The sequence below is a fragment of the Trichosurus vulpecula genome, chromosome 1 (assembly GCF_011100635.1).
Source record: "Trichosurus vulpecula isolate mTriVul1 chromosome 1, mTriVul1.pri, whole genome shotgun sequence".
Taxonomy (NCBI): domain Eukaryota; kingdom Metazoa; phylum Chordata; class Mammalia; order Diprotodontia; family Phalangeridae; genus Trichosurus; species Trichosurus vulpecula.
Window position 1 is genome coordinate 123,530,027 of NC_050573.1, and position 21,724 is coordinate 123,551,750.

Here is a 21,724-nt window from a genome sequence, read left to right on the forward strand (position 1 = left end):
TCCAGGCTTATACAAAAGGAATGCTTCTTTTTCTTTTAATTAATTTTTTTTCCAATGAGCAAAAAAATCTGCCTTCTCTACTTCCTATTCACACCCCTCCTCCAACTGAGAAAGTAAGAGAAACAAAACCCTTATTACATACACTTAAAACAAACAAATTTCTGCATTGGAGATTTCCATACGTATATATGGGGAATTAGAGGGAGGGTAGATTAAAGGAGGGGTTCATACTAAGACAAACTCCAACTAAGGATTACAAAATGTTTGTAGCTCTTTTTTGAGGTGGCAAAGGATGGAAACCTGAGGATATCCATCAACTGGCAAATGGTTCAATGAGTTATGGTATATAAACATCATGGAATACTATTGTGCCGTAAATGAATGACCAAAAGAATAATTCTGATAATTAGAATTCCATGTCTTGTGTTGTCAGTGGGCAGAAGGCATATTTGTTGAGTCTTTGGTCTCTCTTTAATTCAATCCATGAAGGTGGATACCTATTCCGTATGTGTGTGGGATCAGTCTTTTTAATTAGCACAGTTGCTACACAGAGATCTGTCCCTACACCTCATTATCAGGTGCTAATTCAGGTTGGTGATATTAAGGTTCCACTAGGGTCAGAATTTTGCCTTTCCTCTGTTCCCTTTTAAATCCTTCCCACCATTTCTACCTTCAGAAAGTTACTTTGAATATAGCCTCAAAGACCAGTAAAGGCTAGTCTCTATTCTTTCTCACCTATGAAATAGATTTCTTTTCCCCTACACTTCCCCAGGTCTTTCCCACAGAATATCATTCATCACAAAGATGTTGATAATACAAAGTAAACCAGCTTTAATTCTGTGGATCATTTTCCTCCAACGGCTTTTTTAAAGTGGGAGGGGGAGAAGAAGGGAAATGAAACACCTGTCAAAGCTTTCCTTGATGGAAGGTTTAAAAAAAGGCCCTAAATAGACAGTTTCGGTGTTCTTTGGGCCATGATAGCATCGGCTACTCCAAAGGCAGGGTAATCTTTGGTTTGTATTAGTGTCCAAATGTTAAGCAAACAGGCAGATGGCTTGTCTCATTTCATGTTTATTAGGTTCACAGCTCAGCTTTTGCCATGTTTTGAAAGGAATTGCTGCTGAGAATGAGGGCCGTATATGATGTTTACACTTCAGTGTCACTGGCTCAGACCATCTAGGTGTTTGCTAAGCATTTCAGCCTATGTGAATTAAGAACCAAATCATTATCACCAGCAGGTAACTTACTGCATACAGTAGATACACTGAACTTTCCTTGGGGGTAGTACTGAGGGTTAATGACCCAAAATATCACCTCTCCCAACATACTCGGAAAGGTCAAGCTGCTATTTCATCAAGGCTGGGCAGACTTCCTGGTCAGCTTACCCAAAGGATATTTTTTTTCCCGGGTTTCTTTTTTTCCAAGAGGAAGGCTGATGGTGATACTGTCTGTAGGGAGATGAGTCCCTGCCAGGGCTAGAAGTGTTAAACCCACAGTTGGATTCAATGACTCAAATTTGTTTAATGCATCTTACTGATAGAGCCATAAGGAGTGTAGCCAAGAACAGTGGGAGAGCACCAGCTGGTTCTGTCGGTTACAGATGCCTTTGTAACACAAGATGGCAGCACCTGTCTATATTTTAAGCAGAGGGTCATGCAGAAAAGTGTGTTAGAGCATTGTTGTTCTTTTAGAAACATTTTTCTCTCTTTTTAACCAATTGTGCTGTGTTCACTATTTGCAAAGGGACAGAAATTGGATCATTCTTTCCAGATAAGAAATTTAAGGGCATCAGGACGCTGGAGCAGAGATGAGAAAGCTTTATATTTGTTAGACCAATGACCTAATTAGACCTAAAAGACGAGGAAGGGCTCTCAGTGGCATTCACTGTACACAGGCATGCTTGTGATATAGTTAAATAGGAAATCCTATAGCACAGCAGCATATTCCAAACTGTGGGTATTTTGACCTATTTCTAACTAAATGATTTGTTTATTGAGCCAATAATGAAAATGAATGGTACCTAATGTTAATTAAAGAAAACACAATGGCATATTCCTACTCAGTAATCCTCACTGGATCCCTAATGGATGTGATCCAAAATTTCAAAAGCTCTCCCAAAATTCAAAGCTCTCTATAATTTGACCTATCTAGCCAACTTTATCACCTACTGCTCCCTCTCAAGAACCCTCCAATGTAGTTAGGCAGGCTTCCTTTCTATACCACACAAAAGTCATATTCAGTCTTAACTTTGCACCTTTGCTAATGCTTTACCTCCAATCTGCCAAGGTTTTCTTGTGATCCACATCCTGACTATTATTCAAGACCCAGCACATTCCCTTCCCTCAATCCTCCACTGACTTCTCCAGGCTACACTGAAATCCTTGCCTCTGAATTTTTATTACACTTAGTCATAGGATCATAGATCTGGAGCCAGATCTGGGGCTGTCCAGTCCAACTACTTCACTTTACAGTTAAGAAAATTTGCCCAAGGGTCCTGCTCGAGGTCACACACACAATAAGTGTCAGAGTCATTGAATTTTTTTTCAGTCGTGTGTGACTCCTCATGATCTCATTTGGGGTTTTCTTAGGGAAGGTGTTAGAATGGTTTGCCATTTCCTTTTCCAGTTCATTTGACAGATGAGGAAACTGAGGCAAACAGGGCTAAGTGACTTGCCCAGGGTCACATAGCAAGTAAGTGTCTGAGGCTGGATTTGAATTCGTGAAGATAAGTTTTCTTGAATCTAAACCCAATGCTCTAACCACTGTATCACCTAGCTGCCCCTAGGTCCTCTGATTATAGAGCTACCTTTCTTTCATTGTGCCATATGCTATCTTTTCTCCATTTCCTGTAGATAACTAAGCCTTCTCTCGCTATCCATGTTGCAAACTCCTCAAGGAAAATGATGTAGTCTAATTCATTTTTAATTCCTGCTCTGGGATACCTAGGACAATGCTTGATATATAGGGGACACAGCTCTATGAACTTGTTGGCTTATTAGTTTAGAGCAGAAATATTGGACTCTGAGAGAATAAAGGAATAGGGACTATCAATCAATCAACAAACCAGTTGCTGTGCTAGGCTCTTGGGAAAGGAAGGAAGCAAGCAAGGAAGGAAGGAAGGAACAAAGAAAGGGAGGGAGGGAGGAAGGAGGGAGAAAGGGAGGGAGGGAGGAAGGAAGGAAGGAAGAAAGAAAGGAGGGAGGGAGGAAGGGAGGAAGGAAAGAAGGAAGGAAGGAAGGAAGGAAGGAAGGAAGGAAGGAAGGAAGGAAGGAAGGAAGGAAGGAAGGAAGGAAGGAGGAGGGAGGAAGGGAGGGAGGAAGGGAGGGAGGGAAGAAAGATTCCTATTCTCAAGTAGTTTATACTCCATCAGGGAAGACTAATCATGTGTACAGAATAAGCCTAAACAAATACAAGGTATTTGGGAACTGTGGTCATTTGCAGCTGGGGAAATCAACTTTCCCCAACTGAAAAGCTTCACTTAGATAGTGGTGCTAGTAGTATGCTTGAGCTGCATCTTGAAGGAAAAAGGGAATTTCATGAGGTGGAAGTGAGGAGAGAGTGCATTCTAGGCATGGAAGATAACCAGGGAGTTACAATCACCTCTTCCAATTCCCAGAGTAAGGGCAGTTCCAAGTAAGCACGTGAATTCCCTCCGTGTAGCCAAATGGTAGAGATGTATCCTGTACAGGTCTGAAATTAAGAACAAGGTTTCCCCAAGGTTAAAGGACAAGTTTAGCCCCTCGGTAACAAGTCACCTGGTTCTTAATAATTCTCTATAAAATTTCCAAAGAGAGTTTGCCCCAAGGGGATAATTGGGTACCTCCAAAATAAAGGAGGCCTGACCTTCTGGTAAATCTTGGTTCTGATTGTTATTCTCGACCAATGTCCTTCCTACTTCTCCACTTTAGTGGCTTACAAGGAATACCCCGGTACTCCTATAAATATAAATAATTATTATTCTAGTTAACCCTACCATTGCATCTTGTCAGATGTAGGTGAGAGCTTAGTGAAGTATATCCCAACAACTTCAACTATCTCTGTTGTTAGTGAATACTAATATTTGACCACAAGTATCATCCTTTGTTCTCAGCTTCTTATCGAATCTTGATGAACATGGGACTTTCACTCAACATTTCTATTGAAAACTAATATGAGCCCCTGCTAACTCTCTTTGCCTGTGTGTGTGCAGAACTATAAATTCTGCTGATTCTAGCAATTACACCAGTGCCTACCAATCTCTCTTTTGTATTCTGCCATCCATATATCACATTATTTATTTCTATGTCTTTCCTTACAACTCTCCTTATCTCCCAGTGTATTCCACAGGTGGGTCAGAGGAACCTTGAAGTCTACTATAAACCTGTCCAGACCCCTTTGTCACTTCTTACTTTATGCTTCCTTAGGCTTGTTACTCTTTATCATCCCCATCATCATTGACAATCCATGGCCAAGTGTCCCTTTCTAAGCTAGTCCTTTAGTATAATACAGCAAGATTAACATGGCAGAAACAATTCACTGACATGGAGAATTCAACTTAAACACACTTTTTTTTCCTGTCCTAGTGAGAACTCCCAGGACAAGTCTGGAAATTTGCTCCACCAATGCAAATGGGCAATTCTTCTCCAACTTAGAGTCTTATAGTGTTGCTAGGTCAATTGAGAAATAAAATGGTTTGTCCAGGGGGGTGGGGGGGAGAGAGAAAGAGAGAGAGAGAGAGAGAGAGAGAGAGAGATGAGACTATAGACAGATAAAGATAGATAACAGATGATAGCTTATAGGGATGATTGATTGATAGATGATAAATCGATCAATAATAGATGATAGATTGACAGTAGATAGATAGGTAGAGATGGATATGGATATAGATGTAAACATAGATATAGAATTAGAGACAGACAGAGACAAAGATAGAAATGGATATGGATATAACAGGATTTGAACACCAATCTGTCTATGAGCTCTTTGAGAACAAAGACTTTCTTTTGCCTCCATTTATAACTCCAGCTCTTAGCCCAGTGCTTGACACCTAGAAGGCTCTTAATAAATGTTTATTGAATCATTGATTGACTCCAAGGTCAGCTTCATACCTGGGATTGCCACTCTGTCTTATTATAGTAGTACTTAAGACAAAAAAGACATCTATTTCTCAAAGGAAAATTTACCTCATGAGCTCTGTTTTGCCAACATGTAAGTAAACAGACATTTCATTTCTCTTTACAAAGGAGAACAGAGAAAAGAAACTAAACAGTTATCCAAGATTTTGTAGCTGTGGAGGCCTGGGGCTACTTTGCCCAGAGGCATCACAGGTTTTTTTAATGTATTTTTCCTTTCAAGATATTATTCAAGCTAGAACTAGGGATGACTGGAGAAGGGGAAAAACAAAAACAAAAAGCCAAAAATGATGGATGGCATTCAGACCTCTGCACCTCGGACAACCTTCCTGAATGCAAAAGGAAAAAAAGAATCTAAAAGCTTTGCCATTCTGGGAGGGTACCATTCAATAGGAGAAGGAAAGAAGGAAGGAAGGAAGGAAGGAAGGAAGGAAGGAAGGAAGGAAGGAAGGAAGGAAGGAAGGAAGGAAGGAAGGAAGAACGGGAGGAAGGAAGGAAGGGAGGAAGGAAGGAAGGGGGGGAGGGAGGAAGGAAGGAAGAGAGAGAGGGAGGGAGGGAGGGAGGAGATGATGCTGGAATGGATGATGTCTGAGAAGGCCTTTCTACTATCTGTCCTATGACCACATTTCACAGAAAAGGAAAATGAAGTTAAAAAAGTGAAGTTACTTTGCACAAGGTCACACAAGTCATCAGTGATTGAACTGGGACAAAATCAGGTCTCATTGGTTGCTCATCTAACACTTTGTCTACCACATTAAGGTTTTATTGTTTCATCACTAAAGGAAATCCCTTAAATGTTAACTTCTTCCTTCAAGGCAGAGGGTAACCTATTTTAAGTGTGTGGTTCCTAGGGAGTGGCTTGAGGGACATGAAAATAAAGTGACTTGCCTAAGGTCACAAGGTTAGTTAAGACCAGAGACAGGATTTGAACCCAGGTCTTCTTGACTCCAAGTCTAGCACACACCGATGATTGATGGTGATGGTGGTGATGGTGGAGGTGGTGGTGGTGATAGTGGTCATGATGATAACACATTTAGACTGCACTTTAAAGTTTGCAAAGCACTTTACATGTCATATTTCATTTGATCTTTCTAATACCCAGAACTAAGTGCTGGGTAATATACTCCATTAGGTGCTGCTGCTCTATGCTGCCTACCACATCATATGTGTTTATTAGTCCTTTCTACCTCTTTCTTACAAAAGTGTTGAGTGAAGGGGGAAGAGGTGCAAAATCTGAATACCTCAGAGATCATAAATCATCTAAACATTGACTATATCAATATTACACTTTGAAATTTTCATTTAATCATGATTCATTTCTTGGACTGTTTTTTCCAAAATTTCTAGCAAATGGGAGCCTTAATGTTCTGGGTTGTTTCCAACAACAAAATAGGACAATCAGAAGGATGAGTGATATGGTTAATATATTTATTGGCATTAGTACATTGTTCTTTCGTTGCTGGTATCAGGGTGACATCATTCATCATAAAGACAGCATAATTGTCTTTGACTGTTATAAAAGGTGAAATCCATTCCTGTGGAAATTAAAGAGAACACTACAAGGCTTCTGTAAAAGGAGACTGAATGATACAGATGATAAAATGTACTAGCTTTAAATTTCTGTCCATAAACCTAGACTGAAGCGACTGAGAATTAAGCAGAGATGAAGATCGTAATAATCTTAAATTAGTTTAGGCACCCCTCTAATCTCATTTTTCATGGTGTAGAACTATTCATCAGAAAATCTGTTTTCCATCTTTGGCAGTATTTCAGTTATCTACTCCCCGAATGAAACTAGTAAAGGAGGAATGAAGATGCAAACTGAAATCTGTCTTATTGGTTCTGGCAGAAAAACTCACTTTGCAGCAAAGCATAAGACATAAGGCATAATGTAACCTGAGTGTAAATTCCATTTCTCAGAATGTTTAGACACTTGCCTGCTGAGCTGTCATTGGTTCTCAAGGATAAACCCCAGAATCCAACATATACAAATGCTTTTTACTAGGAGCTGAGGTAGTAGGTTTGGCAGCATAGCCAACGGACTGAACATGATATTATATGGAAATATATATATATCTTTTCTTGTTCTCTTTCTTCATCTCTATCCCCACTAAGAAAGTTGTTAGTTGGGGAGAGCTTTGAACCTTCAGCTCGTTCATGTTTCCTTTGGATTCATTGCAAAGCCATAACTAAGGCAGAGTCACTGAGACTTTGTACCAGGATGCCAAAATTTAGAGGGTGCTGACAACACTACCTTATCAGCAAGTAGAAATAACTGAGCTTAAATTAGCATCTAGTTAACAAGAATAATTAGCTAAAATACAAGCAATCAGATGGCACATTTCCTCCTCACTGCAGTTGTACCTCACAGCACCTTCTCCATGACCTGACCCCACACTATTTCCTCCCTCTGTAGTGGCCTTGGGAGATCTTGGGGGCTCTTCACCTATTGGGGCTTCATATGCTGGGGCCCCTCTCTACTCTCGAGGTTTCTCTCCCTGTTCCCCACTCCTAGTTGACTGTTCTCCAATGAATATGTGCTTGTCCCAGGCCATATTTATTGATTCTTGCCCTGGGCACCAGAATTGTTTTCTATGGCTCTGATTCATTGTATTTGGATGTGATTGAATGCACACAGAATCAAGGCAATAAAGCATTTAGACCTAAAGGCAAACCATTCCATCTGGCAATGTAGAGACCAGCTTGTCACAAAGTCTGCATCTGTGTATGGCCAAATTTTTTCTGAGTCAAATTCCATGGTTATCTGACTTATCAGGCTTGTCGTTTGGACTTTATGTCTAGGACTTACTTCAAGTCAGTCTGCATCATCCCCCGTGAGCAGCCAAAACTTCCAATAATCCAGTCCTTTTTTGTACTTGACCTACCTCAAATACACTAAAAATTACTTTTTAATCATGTGCAAATCCCAATGTTTGTGGGGGAGGAATCATCCCTTCCAAACAGACAAGACAAAGGGGTTTTAGTTGGCACCAGAGGGGAATAATAACCAGGACAATTCCCTGTGATCTTTCTTACTTTCAGAGCCTTTGTTCCAATTGCTGCTTCCCCTCTACATTGAAAATGATGAATGCCAGTGTTATCTCACAGCTGATATCTTGGCAAGCCCAAAACAGTCACTAAGAGGTAAGTACAGCCCTTGGAAATTGGATAGGAACATCAAAAAGGAACAGAAACTGTCCATGATCTGTTTTATTTTGCTCACCACAAAGGAATCTCATGTCCAGTTTCAACCCAGATATCATTCTAGGATGGTATTATATAGAAATCCCAGTAATTAAATACACTTAAGCAATGATGTTAACTCTCTTCTCTGGTCACAACTTGCATCTTTCTTATGTATGACCAGCGATCTGGCAGCTCCTCTGAATTCTGAATTAGCTGCCCGCTCTCTGGGAAATAACCTCTGTAGACACCTGCTCAGCACCATGCAAGAATGATCAGAGGGGCCAAAAATATGGATGCGTAGGCGGGCATAGATTTCACATGACTGAACACACGAAAATGCACATATCAGAATAGAACTAATCGTAACTCTATAGTCATTCAATGGAACGTAAGGTCCTTGAGAGCAGGATCTGATTCATTTTTTGTCTTTTGATCACCTGTGCCTAATACATCACCTGCTACATAGTAGGTGATTACCAAATGCTTGTTGACTGATTGGTTGTTTATTCATATACAAGATTTCCACAATACCACTGCTAGGTCTGTATCCAAAAGAGATAGATAGATAGATACATACATACATACATATATACACACATACATACATACATAGATAGATACATAGATACATAGATAGATAGATAGATAGATAGATAAAAAGGGGGAAAGAACCAATTTGTCCAAAAATGTTTATAGCAGCTTTTTTGTGGTGGCTAAGAATTAGAAATTGAGGGGATGCCCATCAATTCGGGAATGACTGAATCAGCTACGGTATATGATTGTAATGGAATATTACTGTACTATAAGAATTGACAAGCAGGATGATTTCAGAAAAATATAGAAAGATTTACATGATTTGATACAAAGTAAAATAAGTAGAACCAGGAGAACGTTGTACACAGTGACAGCCTTATTGTACTGTGAATGACGGCCATTCTCAGCAATACAATGATCCAAGACAATCCCAAGGACTTATGATGAAAAATGCTATCCACCTCCAAAGAAAGAACTGATGTTGTCTGAACACAGACTGAAGCATACTATTTTTCATTTTCTTCCTTTCTTTCTTTCTTGTTTGAGTCTTCTTGCACAAAATGACTAATATGAAAATGTCTTACATGATTGCACACATATAACCTATATCAGATTGCTTGCAGTCTCAAGGAAGGTGGGGGTGGGGGGGAGGGAGAGAATTTGGATCTCAAAACTTTTTTAATGTTAAAAATTATTTTACATATAATTGAGGAAAAATAAATATTATTTTTAAAAAAGATCTCCCAAAAGTCTTGGTGCAATTTTAAGCTATCAACAGCCCTGAGATTTTTGGGACACCCCTACAAATTGTACCTGGAAAATAAAATCATCACAGAAGATTAAAAAGGTCTAGGGGAGGTTAAAAAATGAATAAAGGGGCTTGGTCTCCACCTTAAAGAGTTAAAATTTAAAATCCACAACAAAAAAGCACTAAGCTAGTAGTCAGAAGACTTTGGCTTCCATCTCAGTTCTGACTCCTGCCAATTGTAAGCAGAAGGAAGTCATTTACCTCTCTGAGCCCTGATTTTTTTTAAGCAAAATGAAACTAATAGAATAACCCCTTACCCCCATTGCCTATAACTACCTCATTTCCAAGAGTTTCTAAGAGAGCAGAGATACTTAAATTTCAGCTATTGCTAGAAAATAAGAGGAAGGATCAAACCCTTTTGGAAAGCAGTTTAGAATTAAGCAGAGAGTGACTAAGATACCCATGTCCTTGAACCCAGGGATTCCACTGCTAGGTTCATACTCCAAGGACAAAGACAAAAAGAAAAGCAGCTAAACATTTGTAGGAGGGATTGGAAACCAAGCATATGCCCATTAATTACGGAATAGATAAATAAATTGTGGTACCTGGACGTAGTGGAATATTACTGTGCTATAAAATAATGAAGATGATGAATACAGAGAAATATTGAGAGATGCTGTATATATGATGCAACATGAGAAATGATGAAAGTAACAGAGCCAGGAAAAAGATATACCCAACAACAAGAACAAAGCAAATGAAAAGAAAAACAAAGAAACCAATTGAAACTGAATGCTGTGAAATTACAATGAGAAAATATGAGAAGGTACCTCTCCCAGTTTATTTGCTGGAATGAGGCAGGAGGGGGCTATGGTATAGAATATGGCATATGTTATAAGAGATGGCTCTCTGGAAAGAAGTAAAGGGAGGGATATATTGGGAAATATAGGTGATTATAAAAAACAGAAAAACTTTTCATTAAAAAAAGAAAATAATATGAGACCCCACATAACTAAGACTATGCAAGGAAGGAGTACACTAAATGCAGACCAGAAGCAGAGAAGTAATAAGTGGCAAAAGTAAGACTTGAACTTAACTTGGAGGAGGAATTAAATAGGAAATTCTCTTTAAGGATTAAAGATGCTAAATAAGCAGTGTTTGCCCTTAGGGGTATAACTATTTGCCTTTCTCTGTCACTGTTTCATTTATTTTCTTGTATTTCTCATCAGTCACTTGCCTTTAGGAATCCTCCCATTCTTTCCACTCTCCCGGAATTTCAATGATTTCAGCACTTGGGGTATAGTGTCTCTCTGTCTCTGTCTCTGTGTCTTTCTGTGTGTGTGTGTGTGTGTGTGTGTGTGTGTCTGTCTGTCTGTCTGTCTCTGGTTCTGTCTCTCTCTGGTTCTGTCTCTCTCTCTCTCTCTGTCTCTCTCTCTCTCTCTCTCTCTCTCTCTCTCTCTCTTCGACTGTCTCTGTCTCTCTTTAAAAAAATGAGATTTTAGAGGAAATAAACTAAACGTGAGGATCTTTGGGTGTGGCCATGTCCCATCTAAAATTGTCCTATGCAACGTTATTTTGGAATGATGCTATTAATATATTATAATCAAATCCTGCCCAACATTACAGAAATCCTTCCTAGACTAATGAAATATTTATGGCATTGGTGATATACTCTCATATCCTTATTTCACCTAAGGTCACATTGTAGCTAAGTTAATTAATGACATCAGACCTGCCTGCCCAAGAAGAAATGCCACTCAGAGCCAGAATAGTTTGAAGAAAACCCAGAAATATTCTACTTCCTGAAAGCTTCTGAATGTTTTGCCTCAGGGTGGCAGTGCTGACCGTTCATTGCTCATCAAAGGTGTTAAAGCTTAATTTTGGATATTCTCTGAGCATTCACTAGTTTCTAATTTGTTGCTTATGAATCTGCAGTTTTATTATCATACATGATGTCCAGTGAGGTGAGTTTACCTTTTGGTAAATGCAATCTGTCTATTGTTTTGTCTCCCTGTCTCTGCTATATCCCTGTGGCCAGGTGTTTTTATTTCCCTCTACAAACTGGATCACATGAGTGATTTCCAGTACAATGCTCTCTGTGATAACAGAGATTATTTTATCTTATCCAAACATTGCATCTCCCTCAACATCTAGAACAATACTCTCCTCAGCAGGTAATAATAATAAATATTAATTGAATGAATGTCAATAGCATCTAGCCTTTTTTTAATTTGATTTCTTTTTCCCTTTTCTGGGAGAGCTTTTCATCTCCTCTGAATGCTTTTCTAAAAAAAGGAAGCATGTTAGTAAAGAATAAAATTAAAAGCAAATATTTTCAGAAAGGTCTTTGTTAATTGCAAAATAAATAGTTTCTAGTAGTAAGGGATCCCTTCTTGTTATGCTCCATTCCTGGAAATATAAGCTATAGCTAGATCGTGAATGGCTTTAAATTCCAAATAGGAGTCTATATGTTAGTCTATATACAATGAAGAATAACTGGAGCTTATTGAGCAAAGGAGTGACATGGCTATATCTGTTCTTTAGTAATATCAACTTGGCAGAAATATGGAGGATGGATTGGAGAGGGAAGAAACTGGAGGAGGGGAGAACGATTAGAAATCTATTGCAGTACTTCAGGGGAGGGTTATTGAGTCTGAACTGCTAAGTAGTAGTCTATGGAGCCCACAAAAAATGCTCTTTCCATAGATGTAGCCAGAATGGCCTTTGTTTTCTTTGAATGACTCAGCTTACCTCATTGAGCCTCTGGACACTGTGGCTTGCTCTTCCGGGGCAGGAGGCCCAAGGAGCATTCCAGGAAGCAGACAACTTCCTGTGTGATGAGTCATGGGGCTGGCTGAGGGGAGGTGTTAACGGCTACGCTAGGGGGAGGGGCCAAGTCAAGAACCAATCGGCCCTGGTCGTTCAGGCGGTGCTTGATGATGTCAAAAACTCTATAAGAGGGGAGAGGACAGCTTGAAGATCCTTTTTTCCTTTTCCGGTTGGAGCCAGAGACAGTTACAGCGACAGTTACAGCGACAGTTACAGCTACAGTTACAGCCACAGCCACAGCTGAAGCAGGAGCTGCCAGTAGCAGAGCTGACCTACGGGAGGAAGCTGAACAAAGACTTCAGGCCAGTGGGTAATCTTATTACCATAGAGGGGGAAACATGATTTTGCTTTACGCAATCATGCTTCTCTGTAGCCTCCTGGTTACTCTTTCAAGGCGTACTTATTGGGCCTGGAAGCTTTTGATCAATATATCAAAATGGGGTTGCTGGTTCATGGGTTGGTTACTGTGGAGCCTAAATAAATGTTTTGATTCTTCTGCCTTCTACTTTGAGAGTTTCTTATATCCGGCGGTTCCGAACCTTTCAGACATGTTTATGATCCTCTTTGAGATTATAAACTCTGCCCTCCTAATACATTTGGCGACGAGGATGGGATCGCTAGGTATAAGATCTCTATTTAGAAGCAGAACAATTCCAGAGGAAGAGATGAATATCCCAGGATGGGAGGATCCATTTTATTCCTCCCTAGCAAAAGAATTGGCTAAAAAAGCTGGACCCTGTGAAAACTGGGAACCAAGGCTACGGAGAGGAGATCCTAGGGATTTGGAAAAGTGTTTACGAGAAGTTGGGATTCAGTCAGGGGCATCACTATCTAGGCAAAGCTGGATAGTGTTATCAGCCTACCGGCTAGTATACGAAAGATTGAGATTAAGTGAAAGACATGGGGGCACTCCTACCCCACAGGAAGAAGGGGAATCTCAGATAGCAGGAGACCAAACTGACTCAAATGAGAACTTTTCTATTAATGTGGCTAAGAGCAACAGGAGACCAAAAAAGCCCAGAGTGCATTTCAACCCAGCCCAGAAAGAGCCTGACTGCCTGCTTCGTCCTAGCCATGGTGGCAGAGGAAGTGAGTGGGGAGAGAATGAGACAATGTTAGGGGCTGAGGCACAAAACACTACTGGGGTTCAGGATGTGCCTCACACAGAGCATAGGAGATGGTTAAATGATCAGACAAGGGCTCGACCCATACAAAGGAGGAAGACAGAAACCCGAGGTGAAGATTCAGTTACAAGGGAAATTCAGGAAGATTTCTCACCGCAAGAGGTCACAGATATTTTGAGTAGATTCAGCCAAAGAATAGGAGAACCATTGATATCTTGGATGGTAAGACTCAGTGATCAAGGGGCCAGTGGAATATCAGTAGATGGGACAGACTGCATGAGATTCATAGGTATCAGCCATGATCCTCTAGTTCAACAAGCTTTTAGGGAACATCATCAGCAAGGAGATGGTGATAGCAGGACTACTCTGTTGGCATTAGCCACTGTGGGATGCAATAAGAGATATGCTACTGATTCTATGTGGCCCACTGAGCACAGACCCTGGTATTCACTTAGAGATTGTATCATGAGACTAAAGGAGGAGGTAATGAAGACTGCCATTATGATAGGAACTGCAGACAAATATTACAATGATCCAATGGAACTGCCTCATAGGAATTTAATAATTAGGACAGCTCCCCCTGCTTATAAACAACTAATTTTGAATTTATTACTTGGAGAAGTAGGGAGCCGTCTTACAACAGTGATAAATAAGATTTTACAGTTACATGACTTAGGTGACTGGGGAAGGGATAGATCTCCTCGAGAGAGAAGGGTGAATAACCAGCAAACTTGGCGCCAAAGGAGAGTAACAAGGAAAGAAATGTTTACTGCTTTATTGAGAGCAGGGGTAGGTTTTGAAATGATAGATGGAATTCCAACCAATGAATTATATAGAATGTACAGAGATAAAGGCCTTGATAACAGGAGAGATAGGGAAATAAGAACTGCTCCTGCAAATACTACAGATGTTGAACCTTCAAACCCAAGTGAATCATATGAAAGGGAATACTAGGGAACAGGCCGAGCCCCAGTCCAAATTAAGGAAATACACAGGCTGGATTGTAGACCTCACATTAACTTGACCATATATTGGAAAAATGGGTCAAGTACGGTAACTGAGGCATTAATAGATACTGGGGCCGAGGCCACCCTTATTTATGGAAATCCAGACAAGTTCAGCCATGGAACTCCTATTACCATTACAGGACTAGGAGGGACTGAAATATCAGCCAGGCAAGTTAAATTAATGATGAAAATTGGACAGTTGCCCAAGAAAGAATATAGTGTGGTTATTGTGCCTATTCCCGAATACATCATTGGAATAGACATATTGAAGGGTATGACCTTAAATTTACCCGAAGGGAAATACCAATTTGCTGTGAGGAAAATGGGCATTAATGCAGTCTTAGTGGGGAAAATCAAGATGGATCCAATCACTTTGCCCGAACCTTCTAAAATAATTACTTTGAGGCAATATCGTGTGCCAGGTGGGCAAGATGAAATTGCCAACACTATAAGAGAATGTGTTGAGGCAGGAGTGTTAGTCCCTACAACTACTCAATGGAACAACCCTGTCTGGCCAGTCTGAAAGTCAGATGGAACATGGAGGATGACAGTAGATTATAGACAGCTGAACAAAGTGACTCCTCCCTTGTATGCTGCTGTCCCAGACACGGTTACTTTAATAGAGAGAATACAAAAACGTGAAGGGACTTGGTATGCAGTTATTGATTTGGCCAATGCCTTCTTTACAATCCCAATAGACCCCAAGCAATGGAATCAGTTTGCTTTTACTTGGCAAGGCCGACAGTATACATTTACACGCCTGCCGCAAGGATATATTCATAGCCCAACTATTTGCCACAGGATTGTAGCTGAACATTTGGATGAATTAAAGTTACCTGGTGTACAGCTTACACATTACATAGATGACATCATGATACAGGGAAAGAATATAAAGGAGGTGGAGGAGAGTTTAGTATTATTAATTGACCATATGAAAAGCAAAGGATGGGAAATCAACCCCGCAAAGGTTCAAGGGCCAGCTCAAACTGTAAAATTCTTGGGGATACAGTGGAATAGAGGACTGCGAGAAATTCTCCCACAAGCTCGACAAAAAATCCAGGATTTTCCCACCCCTACCAATAAGAAAGAGGCCCAAAAGTTCATAGGGCTGTTTGGTTATTGGAGACACCACATCCCACATTTGGGACAGATTTTAAAACCCTTGTATAAAGTCACCAGAAAGAAATATGAATTTGACTGGGGACTTGAACAAAGTAGAGCTTTTGAGGAAGCAAAGGCTGCTATTCAATTAGCTCTAGACTTATGGCCTATGCAAAATGGGCCAGTGGAGTTACAAGTGACTGTACAAGATGACTATGCAAATTGGAGTCTGTGGCAAAAACAACAAAGCCGAAGTGTACCTTTAGGCTTTTGGTCAAGGAAACTGCCCTCATCTGGAGTGCAATATACACCTTTTGAGAAGCAGCTGTTAGCTGCATATTGGGCTTTAGTAGAAACTGAGCAACTAACTCTGGGTCATGAAGTGGTATTAAGGCCTGGAATTCCAATTATGACTTGGGTAATGAGTACCCCAGCTTCTCACAGAATTGGACATGCACAAGAGGCAAGCATAATCAAATGGAAGTGGTATATTCAGAATAGGTCCAGAGCAGGCAAAAATGGAGTTTCTGCTCTACATGAATCTGTGGCGAACATTGATACTGAGAGCAATGAAAAGCCCCTTGAATCTAAGCAACAGATGGTACCATCCTTAGTGAAATGGAATAATGGATATAACGGACTAAATGAAGAACAGAAGAAACATGCTTGGTTTACTGATGGGACAGCAAAATATTTAGGACAGAAGAGACATTGGAAAGCAGTAGCCTATAACCCCTGTACAAGGAGAACTCTGGAAAGTTCTGGGATAGGTGGAAGTAGCCAATATGCTGAACTGATGGCAGTGCATCAGGCCATCAGAGCAGAGAAAGGAGGACAGTGTCATATATTTACTGACTCGTGGGCGGTAGCTAATGGATTAGCTACATGGATGCCTATATGGAGGAATCAGAATTGGGAGATTCATGGCAAACAAGTTTGGGGTAAAGAGTTATGGGAAAATATATGGGACATGTCTTTGGTTACAGATCTGTCAGTTTTTCATGTTGATGCTCATGCAACCCTGACCACACCAGAACGTGAGTACAATGCACATGCGGATCGACTAGCAAAGATTGCTACTGAATGTATTGTCCCTACTCCGACTCCAACTGATGACCCAGCCTTAGCAAGATGGGTCCACCAGACTGCTGGCCATTTAGGGGTCCAGGCCACCCATCGATGGGCACAGGATCGAGGTATCAGTATTTCTCATGCGTTGTTAAAACAAATAACAGAGGAGTGTTGTATATGCCAATTAGAAAAAGAACGAACTCTTCCTAGGATAGTTACTGGAGAAATAGCAAGGGGAAAAGTTCCAGCCCAAATTTGGCAGATAGATTATATTGGCCCACTACCCTAGGATAAAGGATGTAAATATGTATGTACGTGTGTTGACACCTATTCAGGTGTACTAGTGGCTTGTCCTTATAAAGACGCAACTCAGAAAAACACCTGTAAAACTCTAGATATTGTAAGTTTATATTATGGAACCCCAATGCAGATTCAAAGTGACAATGGGTCACATTTCAAGGGCAAAGAAGTGAAAAGATATTGTGTGTTGAATAATATAGAATGGATATATCATATTCCATATTACCCACAAGCATCTGGGCTAATTGAAAGAATGAATGGATTGTTGAAAGAACAGCTGAGAAAATTAAGCTCAAATAATTCATATCGACATTGGAAGGATAATTTGTCTATTGCCTTACGTAATTTGAATAATAGGCCCTTAGGGGGGAGTACACCTCTAGCCAGAATGATGACCCCAAATCTGCAGATCAGAGAACAGCAAACATATGAGATCCAAAACATTGAATTTTGGACTGTGAGGGAAGATGTCCCACTACCAAGTCCAGGAACACCTGGTTCAGCAGGATATGATTTACATTGTATAGAGAATTTTAGGTTAAATAGGAAAGAGATAAGAAAAACCCCTACTGGAGTATGTATGAGAATCCCCAAGAATCATCTTGGACGGATATTACCTAAACCAGGATTAGCGGCTCAAGGAATACATGTATTGGCTGGAGTGATAGATTCTAATTATCAAAAAGAAATTGTTGTGACACTCCAGAATATGGGTAAAAAACCTGTACAATTTTGTAGAAATGATAGGATGGTTCAAGTCATTATTATCCCTTGTGAAAAATACCCTTTGTGAAAACTGACCCTCCTCCCAAAATAACTACTAGAGGGGCAAAAGGGTCTTGCTCCATTGATAGAATAAAGTCAGGAGCTAAGGTATGGGTAAAACGGAAGCCAGATGATATTCCAAAGGCTGCAGAAGTTATAGCCCATGGGAAGGACAACACTGTAACAGTTGTCTATTCAGGGGAAAATAATTACCAAATCGTACCCCTGAACCATATATTTTACCGTGAATAGGTTATAATAATAGATTCACAGACTCCACAGGTATGGCTGATGCTGGTAAATGCCATAAGCCACTCAGAGGAAAGGTAACTTTGTGTGATTAACGGATGAAAACTTGTACATTTGGGGAAAGGCTGGGAGGACAATCCTAGTCTCTGTCTCATTTCCCACCTGAGTTTGGCTTTGATGTTGGATCTTTGCATAACTGAAATCTCAACCAAACTTGAGATGATTTTATTTGAAGAATTATAGTCCATACTTGTCTATTCTTTCTGTCCTTTGTTTTGGCTAACCTTGTTGCTAGTTTTGTTTCCTTCAGGCTTAAGCACCCTGCACTTTCCGGTGACTGCCTAAGCATATAGCATTCTTGGAATTCCTGCCAGCTTGTTAAAGAAATGACCTCTGGAATGGGACTTTTTGGGGGCAGGGCCATCTCTACATCCAATTTCAGCATGAAGAAGCTATGGAAAATGAGACCTTCACCCCTCACCCCAAGATTTTGAGCCCCAATCGTTCAAGGGGGGTGGAAATGATGATAGTGTTCTGTTTACTTATTTTGTGTTATCCTTGCTGTGTTGTTTTATTGTTATGATATTATTGATCCTATGTAATGGATACAAGGATTTAGGGGTGGACATTTGAATTATTAATAATTATTTTGGGGATGATTAATTGAAGAGATTATCTTGCTGGGACCTAGGAGTGGATCACATTTGAATCGTAAACCAATATTTAGGAATGTCACCAAATGATATGTTTTGCTTTATAATGAATGATATGTTTTAGTTTCCTTTGTAATTGGATCACAATGTATGTTCTAGGATACATGGCTGATTAGATTATGTATCCTATAACAAGGGGTGGAGTGTAGCCAGAATGGCCTTTGTTTTCTTTGAATGACTCAGCTTACCTCATTGAGCCTCTGGACACTGTGGCTTGCTCTTCCGGGGCAGGAGGCCCAAGGAGCATTCCAGGAAGCAGACAACTTCCTGTGTGATGAGTCATGGGGCTGGCTGAGGAGAGGTGTTAACGGCTACGCTAGGGGGAGGGGCCAAGTCAAGAACCAATCGGCCCTGGTCGTTCAGGCGGTGCTTGATGATGTCAAAAACTCTATAAGAGGGGAGAGGACAGCTTGAAGATCCTTTTTTCCTTTTCCGGTTGGAGCCAGAGACAGTTACAGCGACAGTTACAGCGACAGTTACAGCGACAGTTACAGCTACAGTTACAGCCACAGCCACAGCTGAAGCAGGAGCTGCCAGTAGCAGAGCTGACCTACGGGAGGAAGCTGAACAAAGACTTCAGGCCAGTGGGTAATCTTATTACCATAGAGGGGGAAACATGATTTTGCTTTACGCAATCATGCTTCTCTGTAGCCTCCTGGTTACTCTTTCAAGGCGTACTTATTGGGCCTGGAAGCTTTTGATCAATATATCAAAATGGGGTTGCTGGTTCATGGGTTGGTTACTGTGGAGCCTAAATAAATGTTTTGATTCTTCTGCCTTCTACTTTGAGAGTTTCTTATATCCGGCGGTTCCGAACCTTTCAGACATGTTTATGATCCTCTTTGAGATTATAAACTCTGCCCTCCTAATACAATAGATTAAGGACTTGCTAAGTGTAAGTCTAGGCAACCAGGTGGCACACGGGATAGAACACTGGGCTGGGAACAACCATCTTCCTGAGTTCAAATCTGGTTCCAGACACTTATTATCTGAGTGACTCTGGACAAGCCACTTAACCTTGTTTGCCTTGGTTTCCTCATCTGTAAAATGAGCTGGAGAAGGAAAACCACTATAGTATCTTTGCCAAGAAAACCCCAGATGGGGTCACAAACACAACTGAACAACAAGTATAAGTCACTGTACGAGGCCTAAGGATATGAAGATTAATAATACATATTCTCTGCTCTCAGGAAACTTACAACCTAATTAGAGAGATAGGAACACAAACAACTATAATGGACAATTAGAATATGGTAAGTTCATAAGAGAGGCACAAAATACTACGAGAGATCCCAAGAGAAAGATTCTTTACTTCTATTGTGCTAAAGTACCAGGAAGATTCAGGCATGACAATGTTGTCGAACTCAAAGGTAGATTTAGGACTGATGCCTCTAGGCTGACAATTCTTCCATGGAAATCTGCCTAAAGAAGGCTCACATTTGCTAAACCCAAACCATGTGTAACATAAAGTCGGCAGAGACATATCTAGTCATTTTGGTGCTCTGAGCAGGTGGCATAAGACAGTCCTCAAATCAGCACTTATTAAGCAGTTATTAAGACAAATTAGGCTGCGCAAGAGGGAGAATCAGCTACTGGAGTGGCTAATTGAAGCAAATGTCAGAAATTGAGGGGACTTTGGAAGTTTCTTCGTGAAACCCCCAGGATTTCAGTCCCTTGAGCTTTCAAATTCACCAGAGAGACTTCAGCAAAGCGCTCTCCTACCCAAAGAATGGGAGAGAAGGTAGCATGGGGATTACTTGCCCTTAGTGGGGAAGTCTTGCTGTTTCAGAGGGAGGACAGGGAAGGTGCTGGTTTGCCTGGAAAAGATGAAGGTAAGAAGAAAACTGGACTTAAGGATTGGATGGAGTGGGCTGGAGACTTCAAGGGAGCAGGAGATGAGACAGAGGGAGTAAACAGACTGTATGTAGTCTGCTGTCCCATCAGCACCCCCTTCACTGAAACTCAGTCTTATCTTGCACTGCTCTTTCACCAGTATCTGAGAAAATCTTCCGGGAGAGTCCCTAAAGAAGAAAACCCCATATGGATCAATGCCCCAACCAGAAATTCATCCCTTCAGTTTCTTCTGCTCTGCTAAGGAAGTGCAACAGACAATTTGATGTACCTCCTGAATTTCAGTGCTCTGGCGGAATGTCTCATATTCCTGCCCTAGTTGCAGTTCTGAAAGTCAGAACTAATTTATTTGGGGGGAAGCTTTGACAAAAATTAATAAATACTTAGTACCAAGCCTTTGGAAAGCAATTCATCCCACTAAATCTATTTCTACAATAATCCAGTAGATTAGCTCCTGCAGAACATTCCTTCAATGATCTGAAAAACCTTGAAAAACTTAATTTAGAACTATTTGGTGAGAGACCTTTGAGATATTAATTTCTCAGGGTGGCTCACTTTGGGATCTAACGCATGCAGCTGAATGTAACTAACCTGGAAGACACTGAGATAAATAAATCAAAGACTGGAAAAGGATTCGAAGGCTCTTTGACTAAGAATTGTTGCTCAAGCAAAAGGATCTGTCACAGTAATCTATGCTCAGGTCCAGACCAAAATATATAAAGTAAGGACCTTTGCCCTTGCTTCTCAAGGGGGAGGTATGAGAAGCATCATAGTGTAATAATAAGAGCTAGCTAGCAGTTATGTAGCTCTTCAAGGTTCACAAAGTACTTTATATACTTTATTTCAATTGGTCCTCACAACAACCCTATGAGATAGGTGCTACTATTATTATCCCCTTCTTACAGAGATTGAAAAGAGGTTAAGTGATTCACCCAAGGAGCAGGATTAGAATTCCCACTGCACCTCCTGGCTGGATGGTACAGTCAGTCAATCAATCAATAAGCATTTGTTAAGCTACTACTATGTGCCAGGCACTGTACTAAGTGCTGGTGACTCAAAGAAAGGCAAAGCACAGTCCCTGTCCTCAAGGAGCTTACAATCTAATGAGGGAGACAACATGCAAATAACTATTTAC